Source organism: Ambystoma mexicanum, chromosome 6p (assembly GCF_040938575.1).
Source record: "Ambystoma mexicanum isolate Mex_15411 chromosome 6p, UKY_AmexF1_1, whole genome shotgun sequence".
In the NCBI taxonomy this organism is placed as follows: Eukaryota; Metazoa; Chordata; class Amphibia; order Caudata; family Ambystomatidae; genus Ambystoma; species Ambystoma mexicanum.
This window is the reverse complement of record NC_090935.1, coordinates 1,518,381,250-1,518,399,838: the sequence shown is the minus strand read 5'-3', so window position 1 is coordinate 1,518,399,838 and position 18,589 is coordinate 1,518,381,250. Positions and strand designations below refer to the sequence as shown.

General features: G+C 49.0%; 1 protein-coding gene across 7 annotated transcripts in view; it reads right to left on the bottom strand.

Annotated features, from left to right (window-relative positions):
* Positions 1-18,589, bottom strand: part of NRG1 (neuregulin 1) — a 2,309,699-nt gene that overhangs the window by 1,385,239 nt on the left and 905,871 nt on the right. The window lies entirely within an intron of this gene.

Genomic DNA, 18,589 nt, shown 5'->3' with positions numbered 1-18,589 from the left:
CAATATGAATAGTGATGAGGCCTAATAGGCAGTACGAGATGTGAGGTCTGCAATTTCCACCTGGAAATACTGCATCAAGTAATGACAGAATAGTTGAGAGGAAGCCAGCGAAACAGCAGCAGCCCATATGTGGCGTATGAGCTATTCTAAAATTAAATTGCTTTATTGCTCCATATTGAATATTTGCTGGCTCTGAAGTGGATCATACATTCAGTATGATCCAAGGCCATTTTTATGTTTTCCCCAGCACACTTCGAGGGCTCTAGCACATCAACTTAAAGTTAGGTCTTCATTGAATCTTAGAATTAGTTCGGCTTTATTGAATTTAGGTCTGGTAAATCTGAGGAGGCCATGATGTTCAAGGTCTTTTGTCATGTCTTTTTATAGGGCATGAAGGATATTTGTTGTGAGTTTTCAAGTAGGCACTCTGCAAACTGGGAAAAGCAAGAATGAAGATATGGGGACTTTGTTGAGCAGGCTTATCCAGGAAGTGGGATCCACAGGATGTTTGATTGGAGGGAGGAGACAGATATTATTACCTACTCCAAAGATAATCAAGAATTAATAAGACTGTGACAGTAGTATCACATTGGTAGTGCTAATTATAATGTTCAATAAAAGGACACAGTCAAGGATATTGCTGATCTCATGGGTGGGTTGCTCTGCACATTTTGTAAAAGGCCAGGCAAAAAACATTACAATTACCTCTTTACTTTCTTGCAGAAAGGGTAATCTACCTAGTTGCCAGAATTACCTAGGACGCATGAGCAGCTCAATGAGAGCAGATGACAAGCCAACTCATTTACTTCTAAAGGAAGCATAGCTTTATGCTTGCTTAGGTGGAAAATAATGACAATAAGAAAGGAGCTGCTAGATCCACCGAGGAATGAAGAGCTAGTGTATGGTATGGTATTGTTTATTTATAAAGCGCCTATAGACAGACAAGTGTTTCAAAGCCCTCAAGGAGGGTGGGAACATGGGGAAAAAAACACAGTTGCTCAGAGCCCTTGTAATTCTGAGACGATAATAGTCTGCACATGCAGAGTAAGTGCGTATAATATATTAACAGTTGAGACACAGCAAATAGGCCTGACGGTGACTGTGCAGTTTTACCAGTGCAATTAAGAGGTGAAGACAGAGGGAACAGATAGACGATCTTCAGGCATGTGCATTCAGATCATGCAAGTGCACAGACGGTCACAGGGAGGGGGAGGTACAAGTGAACCTGGTCGGTGGATACTGGGGTAGGTGCAGAGAGAGACGCTCTCTAGGGTTCATTCTCAAGTGCAGTGAGGGTGAGTGGGGTATAGGGCCCTGAGACAAGTGCAGTAGAGGACTGGCGGGGGAGCACGAGACCTGTGAGACTCTGAGGTACACCAGGCCGCCAGTCAGCAAGCGGTGAGGAAGAGGAAGGAAAGAAGGAAAGAGCAGAGAGCTAGGTTAGCAGGGTAGAGGGAGAGAGAAGAAAGAGAAGAAGAGGAAGGTCTTGAGGAGTTTCCAGAACGTAAGAAGATCAGGCTCAAGACGGAGGACGTCAGGGAGGCTTTTCCAGACTGAAGCACCTGCTGAGGATAGGGTTCTCCCTCCAAATCTCTGCTTGGAGAACCGCTCACTCGCAGAAGGTTGGAGATAGATGAGCGGAAGGCTTGTGAGGGACAGTATTTAGGAAGGCAGCGTTGCAAGTAGGTAGGTCCAAGGCCCCAGAAAGCCTTGTGGACAATGCAGAGGGTCTTGAACTATATCCTTGCAGCCATGGGGAGCCAGTGGAGGGATTTAAGTGCCGGAGAGATGTGGTCCCTGGGCTTGATGCCAAGGATAAGTCTTGCGATTCTGTTCTGGATGAGTTGCAGAGGGAGCAGGGAGGGCAGAGGAAGGGAGGTTGAGGTAGAGGCTGTTGCAATAGTCCAGCCTGAGAAAAGGTACAGTTCCTCTGAGGAGGTGTAGCTGATAGTTAGACTTTTTAGAAATGTCAAAAATGTGGGCAGAGAAGGAGAGAGTGGAGTTGAAGATGACCCCAAGGTTTTAAGGCTCGCAGGTAGCAGCGGGCGCAGGGCCAAGGGAGGCCGGCCAGAGTGAAAATGGGAAAACGGGAGCCGGGTCCCCAATGCAAACGATCTCAATCTTACTGGTGTTGATGTAGAGGTCATTAGCAGCACACCATGACTGACTAGGGGACAGACAGTCGTTCTGGATGATTTGCAGAGGGCGCAGGGCAGGATATATTCTTCTATGTAAGGAATAGATGTGGATCCTAAAAACTAGGTCCCACATAGACAGGCTGAATGATCAAATTGAGCAGTCAGTACTCTTAAAATAATCCTCACCTACAAAATAAAATTCCATGCTCAGAACTTGACACAATATTTTACATTGTGGCAGAGAGCATCAAGTACAAACTAGAAGTATTTGAACACAACATATATTTAATTCTTATCTGAAACCTTTAAGAGTTTTGACATAAGTCAAATTGCCTTGTAGCAAGAAACAACAATGCATAGCATTCTGGACCACCACATCTCCCTGTTGTCCTCTTCCCCACCTCTCTACGACAACCCGCAGCACTTATCCATCACCCCTTCATCCTAAAACTTAGCATGTTGTTTTATTACTCCTGAGGAAAGTTCTAAACTTTACCTCTTGTTCCCTATTTTGTGAACTTAATGCATTGTGGTCAGGAGTTGACTATGTGTTTGTGTGTAAATGAGTACTGAGGTGTAAGGAACTTCTGGAAAAAATCAATTGCTCTACGGACCAACTAATAGAGAATCCGATTTGGGTTAAGTGGAGATTGTGGAAAGCCGACTCGGTTGATACCTGCGAAGCACTATCAAGATACAAGTTGTACCAGAGTCTGGCGGGAGAGCATAAAAAGCAGGACACCCTGCCCTGCTACTTCGAAATGTTTCCTAATGCCAACCTATGGTACCCGTTTATGAGTTCCATTTTAACCTGCTTCTTACTGGGGGAATAAGATGCTCAGAATAAATCAGAGTTCCCTGCTCCAACCTGCTGTTACTGTAATATGCCTTTGGAGATCGAATCACTAAAACATCTTTAAGCAGAGTATCCTTCTAACGGGGAGGAGTGTTGCGCTCACCTGGTTCCCACAGGGGCGTCGATCGGACCCGGACAGCTGCGGTCTCCACCAATGTGATGCGTAGTGCCGAGATGACTGTCTAGACTGGCCCCCCTAATCTCATCTGCTTGATCCGTAGAAGTATTCTCCTGCAGGTGGAGAAAGGGATTTAGCCACCCGTGGATTTTAGTGATGGCCCCCTCCCACTGTTCTCGTTCTCCCCTCTTATCACCTCCGATATCCCCTTTTAGTAACCTCATCCTAAGTTTTTAAATGATGAGCTCTCCATCCTGCATGGCATGCAGGGGCGCGTAGATACCAGTTACTTCACTGGTTTGAAGGTGCTGGAGGAGTTCCAGAGGAATATTGACTCCGAGGTTTATAAAGTTCAAAGAGTTCAATATGTTCGATGATCACTCTTATTCCATTCCCTTGTTGAACTGCAACTGGTTCAAAAGAATATTGCCTGGAGGCAGCTGATGGCGTTCAGGTAAGAGTCTGTATTACCCAACACTGTCCGGTAAAAGTTGCATGAGTTTAACTTGCTGTTTTCTCCCTTTATAGGTGCGGCAAATGAAGATGAGGCGTATTAAAGGGTAATTCCTCCGGTGGTAAATCAGGTAATCCTATGGTGGTAAGAGATTGTATTTGTCGGCTCTCTTAGCTCACCTTGGGCCTCATTACGACCCTGGCGCTAAGTGAAAAACGATGGCGGTAAATGGTTACCGCCATCGTTTTCCGCCAGGTCCGATCATGACTCCTGACCGTAAACTACGATGCCAATAGCGGCATCGTAGTTAACGCTGCCGCTAACTGCGCTAAGGGTGCGCGCGCGCGACCGCCCACACCGTACTTAGCGCCATGGCGGAAAGGTACGCAAATGCCGACCCAAGCGGACATGCACCTAACGCCATCACCGAGGCCGCTAAGTACCTTACCGCCATGGTGCAAATAACGCCATCGCGAACCAACCGTAAAGGGCCATGTAAAGTGAATGCAGCTGCCACAGGTGCACAGAAACAGCACAGGTGAAGGCAATACAGACTCAGGGGAGTACAAAAAGAGCACACCCCACCCCTACCCACACCCAGTAACACTCCACAATGATGCCAATACGACTAGCAATGTTGGGGCTGGAGGACCTGATAGCAATGCATGTGCTACTACAACAGCAACAACAACAACAGGCAGCACAGAGGAGACGCAGGAGGAGAAGGAGGGCAAGGCAGGCCCAGCAAGCCCCACCAGCACAGCCAGTGCCACCACGCAGGCAGCCCCCAATCCCACGCATCAGAGCCAATCCAAACAACCTCACTGCTGAGCAGATCCACACCCTGTACCGTTTGGACCGGGACACCATCACCGCCATCGTAGACATGACACACAACGACATCGTCAGCATGATAGAAAGTCCAACCGCCATCCCCCCCCTACTGAAGGTAGTGGCTGTACTCCACTTCCTGGCCACAGGCACCTACCAGCACACAGTGGGGCACCTGCATGGCATTTCACAACCATTATTCTCACGAACACTCATCCAAGTGCTCGATGCCCTCCTCAAGCACACAGACGACCACATCTCATTACCACGGACTGCCCAGGAGATTGCAAACACCAAAGTGGGTTTCCATGCACTAGCCAGCATACCCGGTTGCATTGGTGCCATCGACTGCACCCATGTGGAATTGGCGGTTCCACGTGCCATGGAGGTACCGTACCGCAACCGGAAACAGTTCCACTCTATCAACGTGCAAATGGTCTGTGACTCCAACAAGATCATCACACATTGTTGTGCCCGATTCCCCGGATCAACCCATGATTCACTGGTCCTGAGGAACTCCACAATACCACGCTACATGGAGCGACATGCAGGCCCAAGATCCTGGCTACTCGGTGAGTGCAATGTCATGGAAGTGGGCATGGGAATGACGTACCAGTGCATACTCCACCTGGCAGAAAGGGGGGGGGGGATGATGCATACTCCACCTGGCAGAAAGGGGGGGGGATGATGCATACTCCACCTGGCAGAAAGGGGGGGGGATGATGCATACTCCACCTGGCAGAAAGGGGGGGGGATGATGCATACTCCACCTGGCTGTGAGTAACACAGAGAACGGTGACAGAGGAAGGGCACTCACAATGCACACAACCCCTCTGCATACATAGGGTGATGGCATGCAAAACAGGCCATGGCAGCAATGAGCATATACTGGTTGCATTGTGTGAATCAATTAGTGCATGTAGAAGTGAGCCAAGGTAACAGTTCCATGCCAGCCATGGTGGAACATCATGTTCCTGATCAGACAACATGACTGACACATACATTCTCGCCTACATACAGGTGATGCAGCCTATCCCCTGAAGAGGTGGCTCCTCACACCAGTCCGGAACCCGCAGAACCAGCACGAGGAGGACTTCAACCGTGCACATACACGTACTCGTGTGGTCATAGAGCAGACATTCGGCCTCCTGAAGGCACGGTTCCGAAGCCTCAGCAGGTCTGGTGGGGCACTCCTGTATGGCCATGAGAAGGTGGCAAAGATCGTCATGGCATGTGTCATGCTGCACAATATGTGCGTCAGACGGAATGTGCCCCTGCCCCCTGACGCAGAACTGCAACCACCTGACGATGAGGATGAGGAGGGTGCAGATGGGGCGCCACCACATGGAGGAGGCGATGCACAGGAGGGGCGTGCCATGCGCCAAAGTATCATCGACCACTGCTTCTAGCACACACGGCTGGTGTTTATGGCATGGAGACTGCACTTGGGGCACTGTGTGTCTCTGGGACATGCACACTGTGGACTGTACACCAATAAAGCACACATACGCAATGAAAATGTCCACACATTTCTTTTTTTGAAAGAAAAAAGTGTATTGGAACTATGAACTGTCGTGTCACACCCCCTCCCACCTCCCACCTCCCCCCTGCACACCCCAACACACCCCCTCCCACCTCCCACCTCCCCCCTGCACACCCCAACACACCCCCTCCCACCTCCCACCTCCCCCCTGCACACCCCAACACACCCCCTCCCACCTCCCACCTCCCCCCTGCACACCCCAACACACCCCCTCCCACCTCCCACCTCCCCCCTGCACACCCCAACACACCCCATGTAGGTGTCAACAGATGCCTGTGACAGTGTCCACAGGCCGTCACAAGCCCCCTCTCCCGGCCCCCGGGGCACCCCTGGCTGTGGAGCGCAGGTTGCGTCCGGAACGTCGCACGGGGCTGCTCTGCGCAGAACTGGCAGTGGAGGATGTCCCTGGCTGCCCCTGTGCATGCAGCTCCTGTACTGTGTGGGTGAGGTCAGTGACCGCACGACGCAAGCCCGCAAGTTCGGCACAGATGTCCCTGGACATGGCCTGCATGGCATCCCTCAGGGTGGCAGTGCTCTGCGCCACTTCGGCCCTTAGTGTCTCCGTGGCCTGTTCAATGCTAAACCTAGCCCCCACACATTCCGCGGCATGCTCATCCAGCATTGCGGACAGTTGATGCTGCCGTTGAGTGATGTCCTCGAGGGACTGCTGGCCGTGCTGGCCCATGGCCAGTGCAGGTGGAGTGATGGAGGGGCTGCTCCCCTCCTGTGGAGTGTGGACAGGGCATGGGGTGGAAGGCCACTCCTCTGCCTCAGTGTGCCCCTGTGTGTCACCCTCATGGGGGCTGGCGTCTGAGAAACAGGGGGAATGAAGTTGGTCAGTGGGGCTTCTGACCTCCTGCTCCATGTCCGAGTCAGAACATGCAGCTGTTGCAGCTGTCTCCCCGATGTTGCTGCTGGCCGCTGACCCCCTGCCTTCTGTGGCAGGCAATGTCGGTGGAGGTGGAGCAGCTGCTGCTGGCCTGCTGCCAACAGGGGTGCTTGCCGGTGGGACCTCCGGTATGCCTGCAGTGGGACCTGCTTGTCGTGGGGTCTGCCTCACTGCAGCTGAGGTTGAGGGTGCAGGGACGTTGTTGTTGGACTTCGCTCTCTTCGGCGCAGGGGTGTCCTGGTCCTCTGGGTGTGATTCTGTGCCTGTGGTGGAGCAAAGGTGCGAGGGCGTTATTGATGGGTCTACGGACTTTGGAATGACAATGGTTGACATTATTTTGGCCAGTGGATGAGGCAGATTTCAGGCAGTGCCATGCAGGTTGTCTCCTTTTAGTGTGGTATGTGGATGCAGGTATGCGGGTGCCAGCAGTGTATGCAGGGTGGTGCTCGCATGTGGCTATGGGCAGTATTGATTTGTGTTGCATTTACACTCTAGGGCAACCTTGTGCTACACATGATTGGACTGCTGTGACTATGGCATGTCTTGTATGAGGCACCTACCTTCATCGCCTGATGTCGGGGCTCCCCTTTCCATCCCTCCAACGCCTTCGATGGATTCCATGCCGATGGTGGTTGCACAGATCTCCTCCCACGGTTGGAGTTTCAGGGGGGATTCCGACCCTCCACCGGTTCCCTGGGCAAGGTTGCGGTTTGCTGAGATGACGGCTCTGACCCGTATGCGCAGGTCATCCCAGCGCTTCCGGCACTGCTGTGGGGTGCGGGGTACGGTCCCCACCGCGCTGACGCGCTCAGCCACCAGGGCCCAGATTGCCTTCTTCTTCCCGATTGCTGTCCTGGTCATATCAGGGGAGAAAACAACACCTGCGTTGTCCTGCAGGGTCTCCGCTAGCATGCAGAGTTCCTCCCGGCTGAATCGCTCCTGGCGCTGGCGGTCACATGCCTTTTTCACGGATTTTGGCATTTTCGGGAACTTGGGTGGGTGGGTGTTTGGTTGGGACAGGTGTCAGGGTTGGGTCTGGTGTTGTTTGGTAGGATGGCGATGGATTGTGTTTTTAAAGATGGCCGACGGGCTGCTTCCCGTTCCGGCGCGATGACGCTATTTCCGGTTTGGCCTTTTACGGCCGCCGCTAATTACGGTGGCCGTAAATTACGGTGGCCGCTACTTACGCTGGTGGAAGGGCACCTTGCTCGCTTAGCGATGCCCGTAGGGGCCTTTTCCGCCATGGCGTTAATTGCATTACCGCCATGGCGTAATGCTCGTGCGCGATGGGTCGTGATGTGGCGCTCTTTACGCCATCGTCCCACGGCGTAAACGCTCATTACGCCATGGCAGTAATGACGGGCGATTACCGCCAGGGTCGTAATGAGGCCCCTTGTTGTTTCTTTTGTTTTCTCCCAGGTGCTGGAGTTCGGCGAAGAAAATGATGGAGGCAGCGCCGGATCAAAAAAATGCTGTGAGGTCTGGTGAGTAAGGCACGGCGCTGCAGCTGGCGGTGCGACGCGTGCAGAAATAATGTCCTTTTCAAGTTCGAAGACATGATGGATCTGGAATAAGGTAAGGATTGAAGTAAGGTCGGTGTTCTAACCTTTCTTTCTTGTTTTTCTCTTTTTCTAGGAGCTGTGGATTCAAGACAGGCGTGGCTGAAGACTGGATGCTGACTGCAGGCACGATGAGCGTTATGCAGAATAGCGTGTGTTGCTGATCAGGCGTGGTTTAAATAGCCTCCAAAGTAGTTCCAGGTAAGAAGTTCCCCAGAACCACACCCGAGTAAAAAATAGTCCCTGTAGCAAAATAGTCCCATCCAAGCCTCATGTTGGCTTGGATTCAGTTGCAACATGGTCTGCATGAGGTAAGTAATGTCTATGGGCCTGGCGCCTATGGCGCCAGGACTGATTTCTATTATGAGCCTGGTGCCTAAGGCGCCAGGACTGAACCCAGACAGCCCGTAGTCGGGGCTGCTGCAGTTTTAATAAATATCTGGATGCCTGCTCCCGGGGCTGATGGGCTTGGTCCGGATGCCCGGGGGTAGGCATCATGACAGCACTCCCCCCCCAAGGCCCCTCCTAAAGGTGTTCTTCCCCTCGGTCCTGGTTGGTCTGGGAAGTTCTGATGGAATTATTTCACCAACCGAGGTGCATGAACGTGGTCACTAGGCTCCCATGACCTTTCCTGTGGTCCGTAACCCTTCCAGTCGATTAAATAAAAAAGTCTTGATTTAACCATTTTAGAGTCCAGGATATTTTTAACTTCGAATTCGGGTTCCCCATCTATTAGGATGGGGTTGGGTGGTTTGGCTAGTCTTGTCCCGGGTTGAACTGGTTTCAGGAGTGAAACATGAAAGACAGGATGGATCTGCATATTAGAGGGTAGTTCCAATTTGACGGCCACCGGGTTGATAATGGCCTTAATATTGTAAGGTCCCAAATATCTAGGATTAAAAGTCCTTGTCCCTTTTAGAGGTATGTGTTTTGTAGCCAGCCAAGCTTGATCTCCAATCTGGTATTGTGGGGCATCACTTCTATGTTGATAAGCATTTTTCTTGTATTTCTCTTTTGCTCGTTTAAAATGTTCTGTTGCTTCCTTAAAGGCTTGTGTAATAGTAGAGTGCAGATGATTCACTGCGGGCATTTCTAAATGTTGAGGCGAATCGAGTTCTGATGTTCGAGGATGATGTCCATATACGGTATAAAAGGGGCTTTGTCCGGTTCCAGAATGTACAGAGTTATTGTATGAGTATTCGGAAATACATAAAATATCGTTCCAATTGCTTTCGGTTTGATGTAGCATGCAACGTAGGTACTGTTCAAGAGTCTGGTTGGTCCTCTCCGTCTGACCATCGGTCTGGGGGTGGTGACTGGTTGATAACCTCACGTCGATTTGCGCTAATTGACAACATCTTTTCCAAAATTGAGAAATGAATTGGCTACTCGGTCAGAGACCAATACAGAAGGAAATCCATGTATTCGAACAATGTTTTCGAGAAATTCCATGGCCAAGATTGAAGCGGAAGTTAATCCCTTTAAAGGAATAAAGTGGGCCATCTTGGAAAAAAGATCCACAATAACTAGAATGGTGTTAAATCCATTACAAGGTAGTTAGATCAGTAATAAAGTCTAAAGACAAAGTATGCCAAGGTGTAGGAGGAATATCCAAAGGTTGTAAAAGACCAGCTGGTTTTTTCTTTTGACTTTTATTTTGGGCGCAGATACCACAAGATAGCACAAATGACTTTATGTCTTTTCGCCAGGTGGGCCACCAGAATTGTCTTTTAATTTTAGCTTCAGTTTTTGTGATACCTGGATGTCCTTCCATCAGAGCATCATGATAATTGGAGATAACTAGTTCTTGTAGTTCCTTGTGTGGTAGAAATAGACGCCATTGATAGTAAGGTAGGTCATTGCTGACTGAATAATCTTTGCCTTTCTTTACCCAGTCCTGCAGGGCTGCAGGATCGAAAAGTTGTTGGATTTTTAATTGAATATCTTCTAAAGTCTGTAGAGTAGTTATGACAAGAATTCTTTGTTCTGAAATTATAGGCACCGGTTCTGGGTTCGAATATGCTTCTCCCATCCCTATTCGGGATAAGGCATCTGCCTTGCCGTTTTTACAACCTGGTCGATAATTGATCACAAAATCGAATTTGGCAAAGAATAATGCCCATCGAAGTTGACGCGATGATTGGGCCTAGGCTGTTTTCAAATACTGCAGATTCCTGTGATCGGTGATTACAGTGATGGTATGCCTGGCACCGAAAAGATAATGCCGCCAAGCCTTGAAGGCGGACTTGATGGCTAATAACTCCTTATCAGTAACCGCATAGTTTAACACAGGTGCTGAGAACTTTCTTAACCAGAAAGCTAGTCGATGAAGTTGACCGGTTTCAGGATCCTTCTGGGATAGGACAGCTCCCATGGCTAAACTGGATGCATCGGTTTCAACTATGTATGGAAGCTCAGGGCGTGGATGCTTTAAAACAAGTGCAGATGTGAATTTCGATTTTAGCTCTTGGAAGGCTCTTTCAGCCTCTTCAGTCCACAAAAAAAGTTTGTTTTTTCTCAAAAGTGCTGTGATGGGGTGTACAATATGTGAGAACCCAGGAATAAATCTGCGATAGAAATTAGCAAATCCAAGCATGCTTTGTACCCCTTTAACTGAACTGGGTGATGGCCACTTGAGGATTGCGTCCACCTTTCGAGAGTCCATTCGAACTCCTTTTGGAGTCAGGATAAATCCAAGGAATTCAACTTCTGTAGAATGAAAAACATATTTCTCCAATTTTGCGTATAACTTGTGCTGGCGTAGTTTCTGAAGAACTGCATGAACGTGCTTAACATGGTCTGATTCTGAGGAGGAGTACACTAGAATATCATCTATGTATACGACAACACAGACGTCAATGAGTTCACGAAGGATATCGTTCATCAAATACTGGAAGGCTGCTGGTGCATTGCACAACCCGAAGGGCATCACCTGGTATTCGAATAACCCGTACTTGGTGCGAAAGGCAGTCTTCCATTCGTCGCCTTTCTTTACACGTACCAGATGATATGCCCCTCAGAGATCTAATTTAGTGTAGATGCAAGTGTCCTTTACTTGGTCTAGTCATTCGGGGATCAGAGGCAATGGGTATCGGTTCTTAACAGTGATCTGGTTTAATGCGCGGTAGTCTATGCATGTTCTGAGGTCACCTTCCTTTTTAGGCACAAAGAACAAAGCTGAGGATGCAGGGGACTTGGATGGACGAATGAAGCCATTAGCAAGGTATTGGTCCAAGTATTGTCGTAGGTGAAGGTTTTCGGGTTCCGTGAGGGCGTAGATCCTACTACATGGAGGTTGTGCACCGGGTATAAGGTTGATTTGACAATCATATGATCTGTGAGTTGGTAAGGTGTTTGCCTGTTCTTTTTGGAAAACATCCTGGAATTCTTGATATTCCTGAGGTAACTGCACGACTGGAGTAGCGACTGTGGCCAGGCCTTTGTTCAAGGGTTTTTCCGGGTAACAGGTATGTGCACAATCCGGGAAGGTTATTCTCTTCTCTCGCCAATCAATACAAGGATTATGTGTTTCCAACGAAGGTATCCTCAGTATTATTTGGAACTGCAGGGCTTTGATTAAATCAAACACAATAGTCTCTCGATGCCCATCCTGACCCAATAGTGTCATCTCTGCGGTGGAATGAGTTACAGGCCCAGAGGCAATTTCAGTTCCATCGAATGTGGTGATGACATCCGAAGTGGTCTTTTTGCAGAGAGGTAGATTCATCCTAGAAGCCAATTCGTGGTCCATATAGTTTCCTACGGCCCCGCTATCAATGTATGCCCTTACTGCGTGCATACGTGATGGCTGCCTTGGATCAATAAGGACCATTGGTATGATGAGGTGCGAGGTCCGAGTATCCTTCTTGAAGCTCGGCAAGCGGACCTCTACGCTTGTCGGGCGTGGTTGTTTCCCGAATCAGGCTCTGTTTGATTTCTATCAGCAACTCCGACTACTTTCTTGGACGGTTTTATAGGGCAATCCCGTAGAACATGTCCTGAGGCCCCACAGTACAGACAAAATTGCATCTGCCGTCTCCTTTCTCTTTCCTTTTGAGTCAAGGGTCCCTTAACCCCCCCGATCTGTATTGGTTCTGATGCATCTGTTCCTTTGGGGGTAACATTGGGTTTAACCAATACCCGATTCTCGAACTTAGCTCGATCAGTCTTTCTTTTCTGAAGTCGGTGGTCTAACTGGACCGCTAAGTCTATATATTCTTCGCAATCCTGAGGTGGGTTCACAACTTGGGACAAAACATCTTTGAGTTCACCCCGAAGTCCACGATGAAATAATGTAATTCGTTTTACCTCTGGCCATCCGGTTTCTACCACCAACCTATTGAAGGTTGTGATATAGGTTAGTAGATCCTGGTTACCTTGTCGTAAGGATAAAAGTTTGTTATCCAGGGCCTGTCCCTGTGAATATCTGGCAAATAGTCTTTCCATGCTCAATTGAAAACCTTGAAAATCCCGAAGAAGAGGGTCATCCTGGTTGACTAGTGGAATTGACCAATCCGCTGCGCTGCCACTAAGGTATGATAGTACAAAGGCTACTTTGGCTTGGTCATTTGGAAAAGCTCCAGGTCTGCATAAAAAGTGCAAGCGGCATTGGTTCATAAACACGGCAAACTTTTTCGGGTCCCCAGCAAAACGTTCGGATGGAGCTAAAGGAATGCTCCCTGGTAGGACCACTTGCACAGGATTGCTCAATGAAACAGGAGTTGGATTCCCCCCGAGTCCAGGTAATGGTGTTTTCCTAGCTTGTTTTTGCAGCAATTGTCTAGCAAGATCATCAGTGTGCTCCTTTGACACAATCAGTTCTCTCCTGAGGGCATTAGTTTCTTGGCACGCGGAGTGCATTTCTGCCCTAAGTTCCCCTAACAATAGGGCTAGTTGGTCGGTTTCTGAGGTTTCCATTATGCCCGGGTGGGGATTTGTAGATAGGCTTCGCGTTCTGTTACGCTCACCTGGTTCCCACAGGGACATCGATCGGACCCGGACAGCTGCGGTCTCCACCAACGTGATGCGTAGTGCCGAGATGACTGTCTGGACTGGCACGCCTAATCTCGTCTGCTTGGTCTGTAGAAGTATTCTCCTGCAGGTGGAGAAAGGAATTTAGCCACCTGTGGATTTTAGTGATGGCCCTCTCCCACTGTTCTCGTTCTCCCCTCTTATCACCTCCTATATCCCCTTTAAGTAACCTCACCTTATGTTTTTAAATGATGAGCTCTCCATCCTGCATGGCATGCAGGGGCGCGTAGATACCAGTTACTTCACTGGTTTGAAGGTGCTGGAGGAGTCCCAGAGGAATATTGACTCCGGGGTTTATAAAGTTCAAAGAGGGCAAAGTGGGAAAGGGACCTGGGCCCCCTGGAACCTGAAGACTGGGTAGAAGCATTAATGTCCCCCAGAGAAATTGGGATAGAATCCAAGCTTAGGCTCATACAGTTGAGGATCCTACATCGATCATATCACTCGCGCACTGCAATGGCCAGATGGGGTGGAATAGAAGACGAGACATGTGTCCGATGCAAAACTGAACCCGCCACCTTCTACCATATGATATGGGACTGTCAGGTGATACAGGCCTTCTGGGTGGAATGCGTTAATACAATCTCAGCCGCTCTGGGGACACCAATTCCCAGGGACCCCAAGATGGTACTATTGGGCATTGGAGGGGAAGTAGACCTGTCCAAACATGAAAAAATGTTCTTGGCAACGGCGCTGGGGGCGAGCAAAAGGCTAATAGCGGCCAATTGGGGGTCGGACGAACCATTGAGCCTGAATCGATGGAGTAACGAGCTGGACCGGGGTGCTGCCTTAGAGCGCCGAATTTATAATGCAAGGGGCTGCCCCCGTAAATTCGAGAAAATATGGGGCAAATGGCTAGATGCTCAATAAGCTCTGTGGGTGGGGGTGCACCGGTAGTGATGCTTGCCTTGTTTGCCTGCCTGGTCCTATTGTTGTCTTGTTGTCGTCTGGTCCTCGGCCCTACGGGCCCCGTTGATATGGACGACTGCCTTCAACTTGTATACTGCTGAGATTGCCTTCCACATGTATACCGCTGATTCATGTCTTATTCTTATATGCCTCTTATGTTTTGTTGTTTGAATTCAATAAACAGAGTTATTAAAAAAAAAATAAAGTTCAAAGAGTTCAATATGTCCGATGATCACTCTTATTCCATTCCCTTGTTGAAGTGCAACTGGTTCAAAAGAATATTGCCTGGAGGCAGCTGATGGCGTTCAGGTAAGAGTCTGTATTACCCAACACTGTCTGGTAAAAGTTGCATGAGTTTAACTTGCTGTTTTCTCCCTTTATAGGTGCAGCAAATGATGATGAGGCGTATTAAAGGGTAATGCCTCCGGTGGTAAATCAGGTAAGCCTATGGTGGTAAGAGATTGTATTTGTCAGCTCTCTTAGCTCACCTTGTTGTTTCTTTTTTTTTCCCCCAGGTGCTGGAGTTTGGCGAAGAAAGTGATGGAGGCAGCGCCGGATCGAAAAAATGCTGTGAGGACTGGTAAGTATGGCGCTGCAGCTGGCGATGCGACGCATGCAGAAATAATGTCCTATGGCACCAGGACTGATTTATATTATGAGCCTGGTGCCTAAGGCGCTGGGGCTGCTGGGATTTTAATAAATATCTGGATGCCTGCTCCCAGGGCTGATAGGTTTGGTCCGGATGCACGGGGGTAGGCCTCATGACAAGGAGAGAGCTTGCCGTTTTGGGAAGTATACATGGAGCACATATTATATTGACCCAGATCAGTTTTGGGCTTAATGTTTTGAGGGTAGATCTTTTTCCCTAACAATCAGTCTTTTGAGGTTTATTAGGAAGCTGAGATTGAGTGGTAACCTGTGATGAATTTTAAAGTAATGGATTCCTATCTGTGTGTATGTAGATTTCTATAGTTTGATATATATATATTTTGTTCTTTCTTCTTTTGTTATGTATGTGGACTTACTTCTGTGAAAGGTTTAAACTTATTTTATGTATTTTAAACCATAACACAATCATTCAATTCCTCCACTATCCCATTCCAATATCATGCTCTAATGTCCTTGTCCCTGGTTTATGTTTCTACCTCCCCTGCATCATCCAGTCTTATTTGCATATCCCCTCACCCATTGATAAGGACACAGCCCTCCACTCTGTAAATCCATGTTAAAAGGTTTTGTACGCATGTTTGTGCCAAAGATGCATTGTTTTCCCTGTAATTTTCATTAAATTCATATATTAAATGATTGTATTGCAGTGTATTGTATTGTTTATAGTGTCAATGCCCAGATTTAATTTGATATTATAAAGTACTGTCAGGCATCACTGATGCTGTTCATAAAATGATGTCCTACTTCTTGCCAGGTAAATCCCAGTCCATTGGACTGTTTCCACTGGCATATATTTGGCTACATGGGAGGAGTGGAGTTGGGCTGAGCCCAGTCTGTTGCCTGCTGTTTTCCTCAGACCAGGAGGGCATATGCAGGAGGAGCAGGTGGCTCGCCCCAGGTGTAAGAATCTCAACACTCTCTGGCAGCGGAGACGGGCCGTGATCAGACTGCTACATGCTGTTTTCCTCTGACCAGGCGGATGATGGAGTCTGCAGAAGGAGCAAGTGGACGGCCCCAGATGTAATAATACTAATGCTCCCTTGGAGCGGAGAGGGCCGAGAGTGGGCTGTTGCTGGGTGGTGCCCACAGGTGTTGATTCGCTGTGGATTTAAAACCAGTTGGTTCTGTGCGGCTGGCCTGTTAGGGGAGGCATGGTCAGTGCAGCTGTGAAGGGACAGAATAGCCCTCATTACGATCACCTCTCTCAAGCAGAGTGGAAGCAGGAGCAGTGCAGCAGAGCACCCCGGTTAGACATAGGGGCAGGACTTCCCTAGCTGTAACTGCCATCATTTCTGGCCAACAGAGCTCCTGTGGCCCTTTGAAAACTTTTGCGTATGAAGACCCTGTATGTTATGATATAATATATGACATTTGTAACGTGCCTGTACACAAGTTTTTCTAGGTGCGACAAGAAAACGGGGGGGGGAACAGTGGGAGGACAAAACAACGATCTTTAGAGACCTTGTGTCATTCAGATCGCGCAGGGAAGGGGAAGGGGAGATGTGCGAAAAGGGGGGTGGATGGGGAAGTGCAGGTAATCAAAAGTGCAGCCAGCAGGTGGCTCATAAGTGCAGAGAGAGGGGACTGTAGGGTTACAGATACAGACCACAAGTGCTGGGGGAGCCAAGAGGCAGTGCAAAGTGCAACTGGACAGGCAGGGACCTTAGCCCAAATTCAGAGGGTGGCCAGGTGATCAGTGCGTGGAACAGATGGGTCATCAGCAAGGGAGAGGAAGAGTGAAAGTGGAAGCGAAGAGGACGGTATTGAGTTGCTTCCAGAACCGATGATGGTTCTGCTCAAGCTTGAGAGAGGCAGGAAGGCTGTTCCAGAGGGAGGCCCCAGCCGAAGAAAGAGATATGCCTCCAACACTCTGCTTGGAAAAGCATCTGACCCTCAGAGAGCTGGAGGTGGATGAGCAGAGAGCTTGAGAAGGGAGATACTTAGGAAGATACATTTGGAGGTAGTGGGGTCCCCAGCCCCAGAAAGTCTTGTGGACACTGCAGAGGGTCTTGAACTTCATCCTGCTGCCACTGTGAGCCAATGAATAGATTTCAGAGCTGGAGAGAAACAATCCCTGGGCTTGAGGCCAAGGACAAGTCTTGCAGTCCTGTTCTGGATAAGTTGTAGAGGATGGAGAGTAGAGGTAGGGAGATTCAGAAAGAGGCTGTTGCAGTAGTCCAGCTTTAAGAGGACCAGAGCTTTGGAGACAATGAGCTTCTGGGGGAAAGTGAGGAAAGGAAGAATACCTCTGAGGAAGTGCAGCTGATAGTTTGACTTCTTAGAGATGTCGGAAATGTGAGGCGAGAAGGAGAGGGTGGAGTTGAAGATGATCCCAAGGTTCTTAGCCTCACAGGTAGGAGCAGGAAGAGGACCCAGAGTGGGCGGCCAGAGAGAGAGAGGAAAGGAGGTAGCTGGGGTTCCGATGAAGAGGGTCTCCGTCTTACTGGCATTAAGGCAGAGATCATTAGCGGCACACCACTCCTAAATTGCAGAGACACAGTCAGGAATGAGAGAAGGAGTAGAGGCAGCAAGGGGAGCCTGAAATAGAGCTGACACTGAAAGTTGGAGGAGAGAGCAGCGATGCGGTGGGCGAGAGGTGCCAGGTATTGGTTGAACAGCCAGGGAGAGAGGTTACACCCCTGGGAACACCACATGTATAGAGAGCTATAGAAGAGAGGAAGGACCCCAGTTGGACCTGAGAGGGTTGTCAGTGAGAAAGGAGGTCAGCCAGGCCAGGGCCCTTTTCAGTGATACCCAGGTTATCACAGAGGCACTTGAGCAGGATGGCATGGTTGACCATGTCGAAAGCAGAAGAAAGATTGAGGAGAATGAGGACAGATGGAATGTACCTTGGAAATATTAAAACATGGGACTGAAAAAATGGTAAAACTGGTTCCTTTGCAACACTCAGCCAGATGAAAACTTTCATAACATTTTACCTTCAGCATGAAATTTAACAAGCCCCTAGTAAATGAAGAAGCTGTAAGTGCTAGATTTATCTTACTTTTTTCTCCACCTTTTAGATGATCCAGAACCACCTAGTTCCCAATATGGGGGACACTTTAACCTCCTACACTGTGCATTGAGCCTCATTACGACCCAGGCGGTAAGTTACCGCCTGGGCCGTGACTTTACCACCATGGCGTAATACGCCATGGTGGTTGGCGGACTTACCGCCCCATTCCGACCTTGGCGGGGCGGTAAGTCCCCAATCCCCATTTACCCTTCCCCATTCCCATTTTTGCCCCATAGGGCATAATGGGAGTGGGGAAGGCGTTAATTACGCCACCGTAAATTACGGTGGCGTAATTAACTCCATGGTCCCTTAGCGCCATGGATTTTATCACCTGCTAAAAGCAGGTGTTAAGTCCGCCATGGCGCTAAGGGACCTCGTACTCAGGCGGTAAGGGTCGGCGCTGTTAACGCCGCCATAAAACCCTTACCGCCTGAGTCGTAATGAGGCCCATTGTCTCACCCGCATGAATGAATACATGGGGACTTAAAACTATAAAACAGCGTCATTGCAGAGGCTCCACACACCTCAATTGTGCATTTTAATACATACTATGGTCCTCATTACGGGTCAAGCAGT